General features: G+C 40.1%; 1 long non-coding RNA gene across 2 annotated transcripts in view; it reads left to right on the top strand.

The window, feature by feature from the left end:
- The first annotated feature begins 2,694 nt into the window (after window positions 1-2,694).
- LOC139171840 (uncharacterized) overlaps window positions 2,695-13,206 on the top strand; it is a 144,537-nt gene continuing 134,025 nt past the window's right edge. For both annotated transcript variants that reach the window (XR_011559811.1, XR_011559810.1), the window contains exons 1-2: window positions 2,695-2,827; window positions 7,869-7,953. This is a non-coding gene — a long non-coding RNA (uncharacterized lncRNA). The remainder of the gene's footprint in view (window positions 2,828-7,868; window positions 7,954-13,206) is intronic.

Here is a 13,206-nt window from a genome sequence, read left to right as displayed (position 1 = left end):
CTCCTCTTGAAAATCTCCAGTCTACTGCTTTGGGAAGGGGGTTGGACTAGAAGACCTCAAAGGTCCCTTCCGGTCTATGATTCAACATCTAACTTAAACAAGGAAGTGTGGTGGAATTAGGAAATGTTATGCATAGGTATCAAGGGAGGATTGCCATTACTGCTGCTACCGGTCCATCCATCCATCCATCCATCTATCCATCTATCATCTATCATCTGTCTGTCTGTCTGTCTGTCTGTCTGTCTGTCTGTCTGTCTGTCTGTCTGTCTGTCTGTCTATCTATCTATCTATCTATCTATCTATCTATCTATCTATCTATCTATCTATCTATCTATCGCACACCAGCCAAATGGCAGTCCAATCTCCTCTTGAAAATGTCCAGAGTTGGGGGGTTCACAATCTCCGCTGGCAGGCTGTTCCACTGGAACTTCTATGCTTCGGTTCTATGCGGTACCGCTGATACCGGTGCTATGCATGTGCGTCCAATGTGCTTTAGCCTCTGCGCATGAGCAGGGAGCAAAAACATGCTGAAATCTTGCGAGGGGATGCATGCGTGTGTGAGATTTGGGTGATTTTGTTTGCTTCCGCACATGCACCAAAATCTCACACACATGCGCCCGAAGCAAAAGTATGAAAAATGGAAGGGAAAAAAGTTGGCGCCCCTAGGACTGACACCATAGCAGCCACACATGAATTGCGCAATCTCATGGCCGCTATCGTACCGGTAGCAATTCACTACTGATAGGTACATTTCTTTCTTACTAAGGAAAAAAATGTTTATTACACTTATCAATACAAAAGCAAATGACATAAAAAAACATGGGATATCTAATTAGCGCAGGCTAGTTCTTGTGCTTGCCTTTGTCCTGGGAATTAGATTTCTTAGCAAACAGCCGTATGATAATTAATTTTACGAAAAGTATACATCAGAAATTCCAAATGAATAGGAACAATCAACATTTTTGTGGTCAGGTAAGGCGGCATACATATATTTAGAATCAAAACAGCCATCGGAATAATGAGCTTCGGCTATTTGTTTGGAGCGTAAATGTGAATAAAATTAAGCAAAACAATTGAATAAAACATGCAATGCCCCAGAAAAGTTAAGTCATTTTTACTGCTTGATTTTATTTATGGCCCAAGGCCAGTGAAGGGCTGCAAAAAAAATTTACTACCACACTGTGGGCGTGGCTTATTTTGTGGGTGTGGTCTGCCAACCATGTAACCAGGTGGGAGTGGCTTGATGATCATGTGACCGGGGTGCTTAAAGGTCATGTGACTGGCTTATAGGTGGCCAAATTGATCTCACTCACGTCAAGGGTTTGGGTTAGGGTTAGGGTGCCTGGTCTCTCCTCACCTTAAACAGATACAATTTCTCTATTTACTATTACTGAACACCCAAAATACACTATTTAATTGTATCTATATATGCCATATGTGTACATACATATTTATTTATTTTATTTATTTATTTATTAGATTTGTATGCCGCCCCTTTCCGTAGACTCGGGGCGGCACACATATTGCACACAGGCACACAAAAATATACATTATCTACTATATAAACTTTTTGTGTATGTTCACACACAAACACACACAGCTCTTCTAAAATTATATACATTCAACCTCATTTACTGCGATACGAAAAACATTCCCAGAGTCCAGAAGTGGCTTACTGACCAAGATAAGCTTTCAAATAGGTGCTTGGACTCTTTTTCAGTTGATGAAGTGACATAATTTGAATAGCCCCAAAAAGGACAAATGATAGAGAGCATTATTTGTTGAGGAGCACAGTAACATTTTCAGGTTTTGTACTCAACCCACAAGATTCAGTATGATAACAGATTAGGCAAGTAGTTCAATTTTCTTTAATTGGTATAAAAGTTCAGTTCTGGATAATGATTTATGGGTAAAAACATACTATTTAATTATGTCGACTACTGTAACGCTCTCTACATGGGGCTACCTTTGAAAAGTGTTCGGAAACTTCAGATCGTGCAGAATGCAGCCAGGTATGCCCATGTCTGCATTGGTTGCCGATCAGTTTCCGGTCACAATTCAAAGTGTTGGTTATGACCTGTAAAGCCCTTCATGGCACCAGGCCAGGTTATCTCCGAGACCGCCTTCTGCCGCACGAATCCCAGCGACCAATTAGGTCCCACAGAGTGGGCCTTCTCCGGGTCCCGTCAACTAAACAATGTCGTTTGGCGGGACCCAGGGGAAGAGCCTTCTCTGTGGCGGCCCCAGCCCTCTGGAACCAACTCCCCCCAGAGATTAGAATAGCCCCCACCCTTCTTGCCTTTCGTAAGCTTCTTAAAACCCACCTCTGTCGTCAGGCATGGGGGAACTGAGATCCTCTTTCCCCCCTAGGCTTCTACAATTTATGTATGGTATGTTTGTATGTATGATTGGTTTTAAAATAAGGGTTTTTACCTACTTTAGTATTGGATTGTCGCATGTTGTTTTTACCACTGTTGTTAGCCGGAGAGGGGTGGCATACAAATCCAATAAATAAAATAAATAAATAAAATAAACAAATAAATAAGTACTAGAGAAGGAAGGACAATTTAAAAAAACCATGGGGCAGCAGCTAGGGAGGAGAATTGGGTGCTTGTCTCCTTAAGAGAGTGTGAAATTGCAGGGGGTCCGCTTACAAGCCATGCTCTCTGGCCTCCATTAGTAGTTGTAGTTTTTCCTCCTTTGCAAGAAAGGCCTGGCAGGTTATCATTGTTATACAGGTGAATTACTTTCCCCACAAACGTTGGAGAACCCAGGCCCAGCTCCAGAAGGGAAGCAGGAATATCCAGGAGTCTGCAAGGACAGCCTGGTAAGTATTTTTATCTTAGTTAATTGGTTTGTTAGTTTTTAGCTTTAAAAAAAAAGTAAAGTCTGTTCAACTTTATTTGTGGATAAGGCCTGAGAGCCAGGAAGAAGCAAAGGTGATAGTTGAAGCTAGTTTGCTGGGGGGGGCAGAATAGGCCCCCAAGCCTGCCGGCAAAGGTGAGTTTCTACAGCCTTCCGGAAGGCCAGGAGAGTGGGGGCCATACAAATCTTTTGGGAGAGTTCGTTCCACAGGGTCAGAGCCACCACTGAGAAGGCCCTTCCCATAGGGCCCGCTAGACAGCATTGCCTGGCTGACGGGACTTAGAGAAGGACGACTCTGTGGGCTCTGACCAGTCGCTGGGATACATGAGGCTGCAGACGGTCCCATAAGTAACCTGGTTCTAGGCCATGTAGGGCTCCAGCACATGCGAAGACCAGCTGGTCAAGGCGCATGCATGCACCGGAAACCAGAAGAGCAGCTGGCAACTGCGCATATGCCCAGAGAGGGCTCTAGCACATCTGCCATAGGTTCACCATCAAGGCTCTATATTGTTTCAAACAAGTGTCAGAATAGAACAGAATAGAACAGAATGTTATTGGCCAAGTGTGATTGGACACATAAGGAATGGTTTTTTACCGCATGTGCTCAGTGTACATAAAAGAAAAGATAAGTTCATCAAGAATCATAAGCTACAACCAGGGATGGGCTCCTATGGGTACAGTCAAGTACGCAGAACCAGTAGAAAAAAATTGAATTATTTTTCTTTTTCCCCCTTCTGGGTATGTTTTTCCTATCGCAGTAAATGAGGTTGAATGTGTATAATTTTAGAACAGCTGTGCATATACATACAGTTTATATAGTAGATAACGTCTATTTTTGTGTGCCTGTGTGTAATATGTATGTACACATATGGCATATATACATAGAATTAAATAGTATATTTTGGATGTTCAGTAATAGTAAATAGATAGGGAAATTGTATCTCTTTGAGGTGAGGAGAAGCCAGGTACCCTAACCCAAACCCTTGACGTGAGTGACGTCAAGTTGGCCACCTTTAAGCCAGTCACATGACCTTTAAGCCACCCAGTCACATGACCGTCAAGCCACTCCCACCTGGTCACATGGCCGGCAGGCCACACCCACAAAATAAGCCACGCCCACAGTGTGGTAGTAAAAAAAAATTGCATCCCTTCCCTGTTGCCATCCCAAAAAACCTCTACTGTGGTTCAGAATCTAGTTGCGGTCCATGCTTTGCTTCATAGCAGATGCTTCCCCAAAAGTCAAAACCAACGAGTAGTTGAAATTCCCAGCACCGCATCGGGGTGATAGTAGGATGTTAGGACCTTGTTCAGAAACCTGATTTGCCATGTTCCCGCAATGCATTTTTCTAACCCCAAGATAAAGATCCGTGCATCTCTTTACCCTTTAAACAAAAAAAGCCATTGTAGTGGCATGTAGTGTGGTGCACAGCATGAATACCAAAAACATACCGGTGCGCTGCTAAACTGTTTAAGTATGGAAGGAGTACTGTCTAATAGCATCAGGAAATTGAAATTTGAAAATTTTTCTCAGTCACTTATTTGATGAGAACGGGGCTGCTGACAGGTGAAGCAGAAAGTCGTTTTTCAAGTTAAATGCCAAATGGTTATATAGCATAATATCCAGTCAAAATTAACCAGCTCACTGCTGCATTGACGTGCAGCATATTTAATAGCAACTATTTGGGGGGGCGGGGGCGGAAAGGTAACTTGGGGAGACCTGAAGGGGGGGAAAAATTGAAAAGAACCTTTTACTAATATGTCCCTAATCTACTTTAAGCAATGATAAGTAGAGGAGGAGGATCGGAGAAATATGGACAGTGTGTTGCAATAATATCAAAAGATCAGCTAATTGTGGAATCCACACATTTTATTTATTTTTATTTATTTTATGTTGTCAAATATATATAGTGGCACCTCTGTGATCAGGCTCTTAAGTAGAAACGTTTGTAAGAAGAGGCAATTTTTCCCATAGGAATCAATGTAAAAGCAAATAATGTGTGCGATTGGGGAAACCACAGGGAGGGTGAAGGCCCTGTTTCCTCCCAGGAGATTTCTAGAGAGGCCCCACGGAGACTTCTCCCCGTCTTTTCCAGCCCTGTTTCCTCCCAGGAGATTCCTAGAGAGTCCCCACAGAGGCTTCTCCCCACCTTTTCCGGCCCTGTTTCCTCCCAGGAGATTCCTAGAGAGGCCCCACGGAGGCTTCTCCCGGCCTTTTCCGGTTACAGTTTCGGAGGCTCAGGTTTGTAAATGGAAAATAGTTCTTGAGAAGAGGCAAAAAAATCTTGAACACCCGGTTCTTATCTAGAAAAGTTTGTAAGTAGAGGCATTCTTAGGTAGAGGTACCACTGTATTGGTAGTATACATAATTATAATGCTGTCTATACGCATGAGATGGTACTAATAAGAGAGAAACATTAGGACAGGGACGGTAGGCATGTTGGTACACTTATACATGCCCCTTATTGATCTCTTAGGAAGTGGGTGAGGTCAACAGTGAATAGCCTAAGGGTAAAGTTTTGGGGTTTTGGTGACGAAACTACAGAAACTACAAGCAAATATATTTCTTGGACTCACAAGTTTGAATCCATATGGAGCGTACGAGAAGACGCCAGGGCAGAATGTAGGAGCCACCAGAAAATCAAAATATAAAAGGCAGCAAGAAAAAGAAAAAGAAAAAAAAATCAAAGGAAATGTATAAATTGGATTAGAATTTTTTTTGTAGCAAAATAAAATTGCTACAAAAATACATAGATGTAGGCCCAATTTTTTCAAGGATAAAGACCAAGGTGAGATGTCCCTTTCAGCTGATATATTTTATTTATTTGTTTGTTTGTTTGTTTTGTCAAGTACATATTGGTAGTATACAAAGATATAACAATGTTTATATACATGATACTAGTAAGAGAGAAACATTAGGACAGGGGACGGAAGCCACACTGGTGCACTTATGCACGCCCCTTACTGACCTCTTGGGAATCGGGAGAGGTCAACAGTGGATAGTCTAGGGGTAAAGTTTTGGGGATTAGGTGATGATAGCACAGGGTCTGGTAGTGAGTGCCATGCATCAACTACTCGGTTACTAAAGTCGTATTTCCTGCAGTCAAGTTTGGAGCGATTCACTTTGAGTTTGTATCTGTTATGTGCTTGTGTATTGTTGTGGTTGAAGCTGAAGTAGTTGTTGACAGGAAGGACATTGTAGCAGATGATTTCATGACATAGTTCTAAGCTTTCTAGGCCTAGGATATTCTGACATCCCCAGAAATTTTTGAGATCAATGTGGGCCATAACCTTCTGCTCAAGAGTTTAAAATTTGGGGTTCAGCTACATTCTCAGACTTCCACGGCTACCCTTTGTTGTGGTTAGCTTTGGCCCAGCTCCTGCCCCAAGGACTGTGGATGTGGGGGAGACATCCACATGCTGCAGGCCTGTTTTGCCCTCGGTGGAATCTGCTGATGAAGGCTCCTCTGACCAAGAAGACATGAGTGACAGGGAGGAGGAGAGTGGGGCAGACAGCTCAGAAGGAGATCAATTATCTAGCTCCTCCTTGGATTCAGAACAAGAGTTAATGATACAGCCACGCATGCGGAGAGCAATGCATAGGCAACAACAACTGAGAGATTATTATCAAAGAAAATGAGGCCACCTGTGGTTGGGTGGGGCTGTGGTCATTAGTGAGGCTGCTATAAATAGCAGCCTGTGGGTTTGGCCATTGTGGAGGATTATCTGATCGTTGTGTTTCGTGACTGCTTTACTGACTTTGACCTTTTGTGTGCTGATTTTTCCCTGCTTTGAAACTAAACCAGGGCAAAGTGTGTTTCACTTTGTGAAAGAAGAAGAACTGTGAATTGCCTCACAGCTGCAAGCTAAGTATCACAGAACTGATAAGGGACTTGTACAAATTACCAGTTTGTTTGGAGACCAGTGCTCTTTGCTATACCAAAAGAGGGCTTGGTTTAAGTGAATTTTCATTATAAAGAACATTGTTTTGAATTTTCAAACGTGTGTGTGTGTCAGAAATTGTATCTGTGCATTTTTGGGAGGATTCTACCAGTGAGCTCGACAGAACACCCTTTGACTAAAGAAATTTACAAACTTCCAACAAAGATCTTGTTGCTATAGTCGTAGCACCAACAAGTAAAAAACAGAGAAAAGGCATCTCAGCAAACTGAGCAGCAGAAAGTGAGTAACTAGAGGAGCGATGGACTTGACCTTCAAGAAGAAAGCAGCAAGACCCAAAACTTCTTAAGGCCAAAACTATAACTGTCTCTTCTCATCAGTAGAATCAGGCTTCACAAGTGAACTCCTTGTGAAGGGAGATTATTGTTGAAGAAAAGCAAAGTTTACTTTTTTTTAAAAACCTCACATTCTTCCCTTCCTGTTGACCACAGGGTTGAGAGAAATGTTCCTGTCCAAGTTGCAAACTACTGCATATGAATGAAAATTGAGATGATTTCTACTTCAGCTTCAACCGCAACAACACAAGAGCACACAACAGATTCAAACTTAATATTAACCGCTCCAAACTTGACTGTAAAAAATATGACTTCAACAATCGAGTTGTCGAAGCGTGGAACTCATTACCGGACTCAATAGTGTCAACCCCTAACCCCCAACACTTCTCCCTTAGACTCTCCACGATTGACCTCTGCAGGTTCCTAAGAATAAGTGCACTGATGTGCCTATCGTCCCCTGTCCAATTGTCTTTCCTTATCTCATATATCATATATACTCTCTCCTTATCTATCTATCTATCTATCTATCTATCTATCTATCTATCTATTATATATACTGTATATGTATCATATATATTCTCTCCTTATCTCTTATATCATATATATTCTCTCCCTCCCATCTACTTCTCTTCTTTCTTACTTTCTATCGTTATATATATTACTTAATGTCTATTCTCTTCCATATGTATTGTATATTGGACAAAGAATAAATAATAAAATAAAATAAAAAATTTCAAAACTCAAGATTTTTCTCATGTTGTCTTAAAACAGATTTATTTTCCTGATGTCTCTTCTTGAGAAAAGCACATGGCTGCTGATCGATATTTTGGACAGATAAGAAATTAGAATTGGGCAGGTAAGTAAGAATCAGCTGTTTGAATCTCATTAGACATTGAAAACGTCTTTGATACAGTTCAAATTGAGATTTCTAATAAAAATATGGGTTTCCATCACCTTTTTTTCTTTTGGATTATAGTTTGGTATTTTAACCCTGTGGTCAGTACATGCTTCTCTTTCTCAATTCATTAAGTTATACTCCAGGTATTCCTCCTATGTCCTTTAATTATTAATCTGATTCTTGAATCTTTTATCAGAGCTCATATTTTTATTAGACAACCTCAAGAGATTAAAGGTGTGGTGATACTGAATGTAATTTATAGATGCTAATTAAATTATAGATTATTATCAATAATAATCATTATTGATAATTGGTGGGTCCTTGGTGATCTCTGAACTTGGTTGCTATCAATGATGATGTTACCTAGCTATCTCAAACACCTGGGTATATATTTTTGTTGATATACAACACAGTATGTTGAATTAAGCATGTATATATACAGTTTCAGTAACTGTAGCCCAATGTTTTGGACTACAGTAATTCCATGTTGATGCAAATGGATATTGTATGGATTTTTTAACTAGTTAGGTTTACTTTCTTTCCGTTATATTTATTTTGTGTTAATCACCATAGTGATCATACATTATATGGTTGCTGTTGTTGTTGTTGTTGTTGTGTGCTAGATTTGGGAGGAAAGGGTTATCAGCTAGGTGGAATGACTGGCAGTTTATACAATCTTCCCGGAGGCGTAATGAGAAATCTTAGAAGTCCTTATAATACTCGGAATTTATGAAAAGCTGAAGAACCACAGCTATTCTTAAGTCAACTGGAAAAAAGTATTTACAGTATTAATATTTCAGCAGTCCTGGTATCAATAATAGCTTAGTTTTAATGTTGTGGTGCACTTACAACATTCAGCAAAATATGGTTTGTCTTGTCAAAGAATGTACTAATGAAAGAATTGTAAATATAACTTATCAATCTCTCCCCTCTCTCTATTAGTTATCCCTAGATACATATTCTTTTTCTTGGGTTGCCTCTAGCTACTTTGATGAAAACAAACCCATCTAAATTCTGTTTGCACAAATCCTATCTGTGTGTACATTCATATATTTTTTTTGCTGATCAAGATGCTTCCTATATTTTTTAACATATTGGTGAGTAGGATACAGATAATGTGGGATTAATTTAATTCATTAAGAAACAAAACAAAACAAAACATTTTTGTTGATTTGGGAGAGACGTTGATTTTTGCTCTTCAGACTTATTCTATCATCTCATTAGAGCGATTTTAACTTTACAGTTCCATGGTGGCGAACCTATGTTAATTAATTCCTGGGGGTGTCTGTATTATGGCAAATGATTTAGCTTTACTAGATAAGTGGTCAAAGCAATGGAAACTGCAGTTTAATGTTTCCAAATGTAAAATAATGCATTTGGGGAAAAGGAATCCCCAATCTGAGTATTGTATTGGCAGTTCTATGTTAACAAAAATTTCAGAAGAGAAGGATTTAGGGGTAGTGATTTCTGACAGTCTCAAAATGGGTGAACAGTGCGGTCAGGCGGTAGGGAAAGCAAGTAGAATGCCTGGCTGTATAGCTAGAGGTATAACAAGCAGGAAGAGGAAGATTGTGATCCCGCTGCATAGAGTGCTGGTGAGACCCTATTTGGAATACTGTGTTCAGTTCTGGAGATGTCACCTACAAAAAGATATTGATAAAATTGATCGGGTCCAAAGATGGTCTACAGAAATGGTGGAAGCATAAAACTTACCAGGAAAGACTTCATGAACTCCATCTGTATAGTTTGGAGGACAGAAGGGAAAGGGGGGTCGTGATCGAAACATTTAAATACGTTAAAGGGTTAATTAAGGTTCAGGAGGGAAGTGTTTTTAATAATTGCACAGAATAACAAGGGGGCACAATCTCAGGTTAATTGGGGGAAAGATCAGAAGTGACATGAGAAAGTATTATTTTACTGAAAGAGTAGTAGATGCTTGGAACAAACTTCCAGCAGACGTGGTTGATAAATCCACAGTGACTGAATTTAAACATGCCTGGGATAAACATATATCCATCCTAAGATAAAATATAGGAAATAGTGTAAGGGCAGACTAGATGAACCATGAGGTCTTTTTCTGCCGTCAATCGTCTATGTTTCTATGTCATATGTGCCAGAGGTGGCACACAGAGTCTTCTTTGCAGGCATGCACACTGTCATCCCAGGTCAGATCTCCGTGGCATTTCTTTCGTGACCGTCTGTTTCCCTGCAAACGATGAAACAGAAGCTCATGAAAAAAGAGATAATACTTCTTGCTGTTGGTGTTGCAATGTCCTGCCTCCCACCAGCCAGTTGGTGTTTAGATCTCTGATGTTCATGCGCGCATGCCTGTGCATGCGCACACACAATTGCGCATGGGGATTATCAAACTCGTCTGCACATTCGCACCTGTGCACATTCACACATAATTAATAATAATAATAATAATAATAATAATAATAATAACAACTCAATGCTGTATGGACAGTTGGCGGGACAAAGCATTGCATGGCCAGTTCTTGGAGAAGATTGAAGGCAAAATGGATAAAGAAAAGACCTGGTCATGGCTTACAAGTGGAACACTCAAAAAGGAGACAGAAGGACTAATACTGGCGGCACAAGAACAGGCCATTAGAACAAATGCTGTCAAAGCCAGAATTGAAAAATCAACAGACGATCCAAAGTGCAGACTCTGTAAAGAAACAGATGAAACAATCGATCATATACTCAGCTGCTGCAAAAAGATCGCACAGACTTACTACAAGCATAGAGATGATGCTGTGGCACAGATGATCCACTGGAACTTGTGCCGGAACTACCATTTACCAGTGGCAAAGAACTGGTGGGATCATAAGCCCGAAAACGTGGTCGAAAATGAGCAAGCAAAACTACTGTGGGATTTCCAACTTCAGACTGACCGAATTCTGAAACATAACACACCAGACATTGTGATCGTGGAGAAAAAGAAAGTAAGGATCATCGACATCGCAATCCCAGGGGACAGAAGAATTGAGGAGAAGCAGCTAGAGAAATTAGTGAAATACGAAGATCTAAAAATCAAACTGCAACGACTCTGGAATAAGCCAGTGAAAGTGGTCCCAGTGGTGCTTGGCACGCTGGGCACAGTGCCAAAGGATCTCAGCGGACATTTGAAAACCATCAGAATTGACAAAATCTCCATCTGTCAATTGCAAAAGGCCGCTTTACTGGGATCGGCAAACATAATTCGCCGCTACATCACGCAGTCGTAGGTGCTTGGGAAGCACCCGACTGTTGATGAAATACGAAATCCAGCATAGTGATCTCGTTTGCTGTGTTGTGCTGACATAATAATAATAATAATAATAATAATAATAATAATAATAATAATAACAACAACAACAACAACAATAATAATAATAATAATAATAATAATAATTTTATTAGACTTGTATGCCGCCCCTCTCTGAAGACTCAGGGCGGCTCACAACAACAATAAAACAATGCAGATACAAATCCAATAATTAAAAACTGTAACTAAAACCCATTATCTTAAAAACAATCGATGTTTCATGTTCATGCACACACCTTTCAGTTTGGGAATGCACGAGCACAGTTTGGGTACTCGGCACCTAAAAGTAACAAATTGTGCAATACAGTACACAGATTTAGAAAAAAAATTGAAAGTATTGTACCTTTTTTTTTTTTTGCTCAAAAGGTAGACTTCCCCTCTGGTCAAAACAGAAAAAAAGGAGGGTAAAAAAACCTCCCCGATCCCCAAAGCCAGAATCCTCTGATATCATTTCTAGCTTATGTTTAAATGAAAATAACAGGTCAGGGATAAGACAAAGTAATTTAAAGGACTCGCACTGCTATGATATGTGGGATTGCCCACAGCTACACCTTGCAATCACCCAGTTCATATTTTAGGTCCTGCCATGGGAGTTCATAGTATTTTACAAGTCCATGTTCCATGTCAGCGGATGAATGTACAGTTGAATATGAGCCCTATTTAAATGTGGAAGAAAATAGCTGCAGGTGACATAACCTTTCATGTAGTACCACTGTGTACATATACAAGTAATTGAGGCTGTTGACCTCGCCGGCGTGCGTACAACTGTAAGTACAAACTTGACATTTTGATACCGCTTGTAGCCTTCCCGTTGTTATTTTCTGTTCCAATAATCCATTGCAGGTAGAAAAATGAAAGAAGGAAGCATGAATGATTAATGCTGTCAAGCTAAAATAATGCATTTAGGGAAAAAAATCCATAAATCTCTTATTTGTGGCATTTTAAAACTCAACCCGACACTCTTCAGTGCCATTCAGCCTCTTTGGCGCTAGATAGATGCAAGCGTTTTGCAGGCACCAGGATCAGCTCTGGACTGCTGGATCCCTCTCTTTCTCTCTAGCTGGGGAAACTGGAATTTTAAAAAATGATGGGGAAGCTGCCACTGGATCTCCCTTTGCACATTTTATTTATTTTATTTATATAAGTTTATTTTGGTAGTATACAAAGTATAACAATGTTTATATGCATGATACTAGTAAGTATCATAAACTTATGTATATGCATGATACTAGTAATAATGGGTTTTTAGATATTTTCTTTTAAATATTAGATTTCTTCATTGTACACTGTTTTATTATTGTTGTGAGCCGCCCTGAGTCTGGGGACAGGGGATTGAAACATAGAAGATTGATGGCAGAAAAAGACCTCGTGGTCCATCTTGTCTGCCCTTATTTATTATTATTTATTTATTAATTAGATTTGTATGCCGCCCCTCTCGTAGACTTGGGGCGGCTAACAACAGTAAAAAGACAATATGAACAAATATAATATTAAAAGTAATGTAAAAAACCCCAATTTAAGAAACCAATCATACATACAGACATACCATGCATAAATTTTATAAGCCTAGGGGGAAGGGAATATCTCAGTTCCCCCATGCCTGACAACAGAGGTGGGTTTTAAGGAAGTTACGAAAGGCAAGAGGGTGGAGGCAACTCTTATATCTGGGGGGACTTGGTTCCAGAGGGTCGGGGCCGCCACAGAGAAGGCTCTTCCCCTGGGTCCCGCCAAACGACATTATTTAGTTATACTATTTCCTGTATTTTATCTTAGGATGGATATATATTTATCCCAGGCATGTTTAAATTCAGTTCATGTGGATTTACTAACCACGTCTGCTGGAAGTTTGTTCCAAGCACCTACTACTCTTTCAGTCAAATAATATTTTCTCACGTTGCTTC

The sequence above is a fragment of the Erythrolamprus reginae genome, chromosome 9 (assembly GCF_031021105.1).
Source record: "Erythrolamprus reginae isolate rEryReg1 chromosome 9, rEryReg1.hap1, whole genome shotgun sequence".
Lineage (NCBI taxonomy): Eukaryota > Metazoa > Chordata > Lepidosauria > Squamata > Dipsadidae > Erythrolamprus > Erythrolamprus reginae.
The sequence above is the reverse complement of the archived record's forward strand: the minus strand, read 5'-3'. Positions and strand labels throughout refer to the sequence as shown.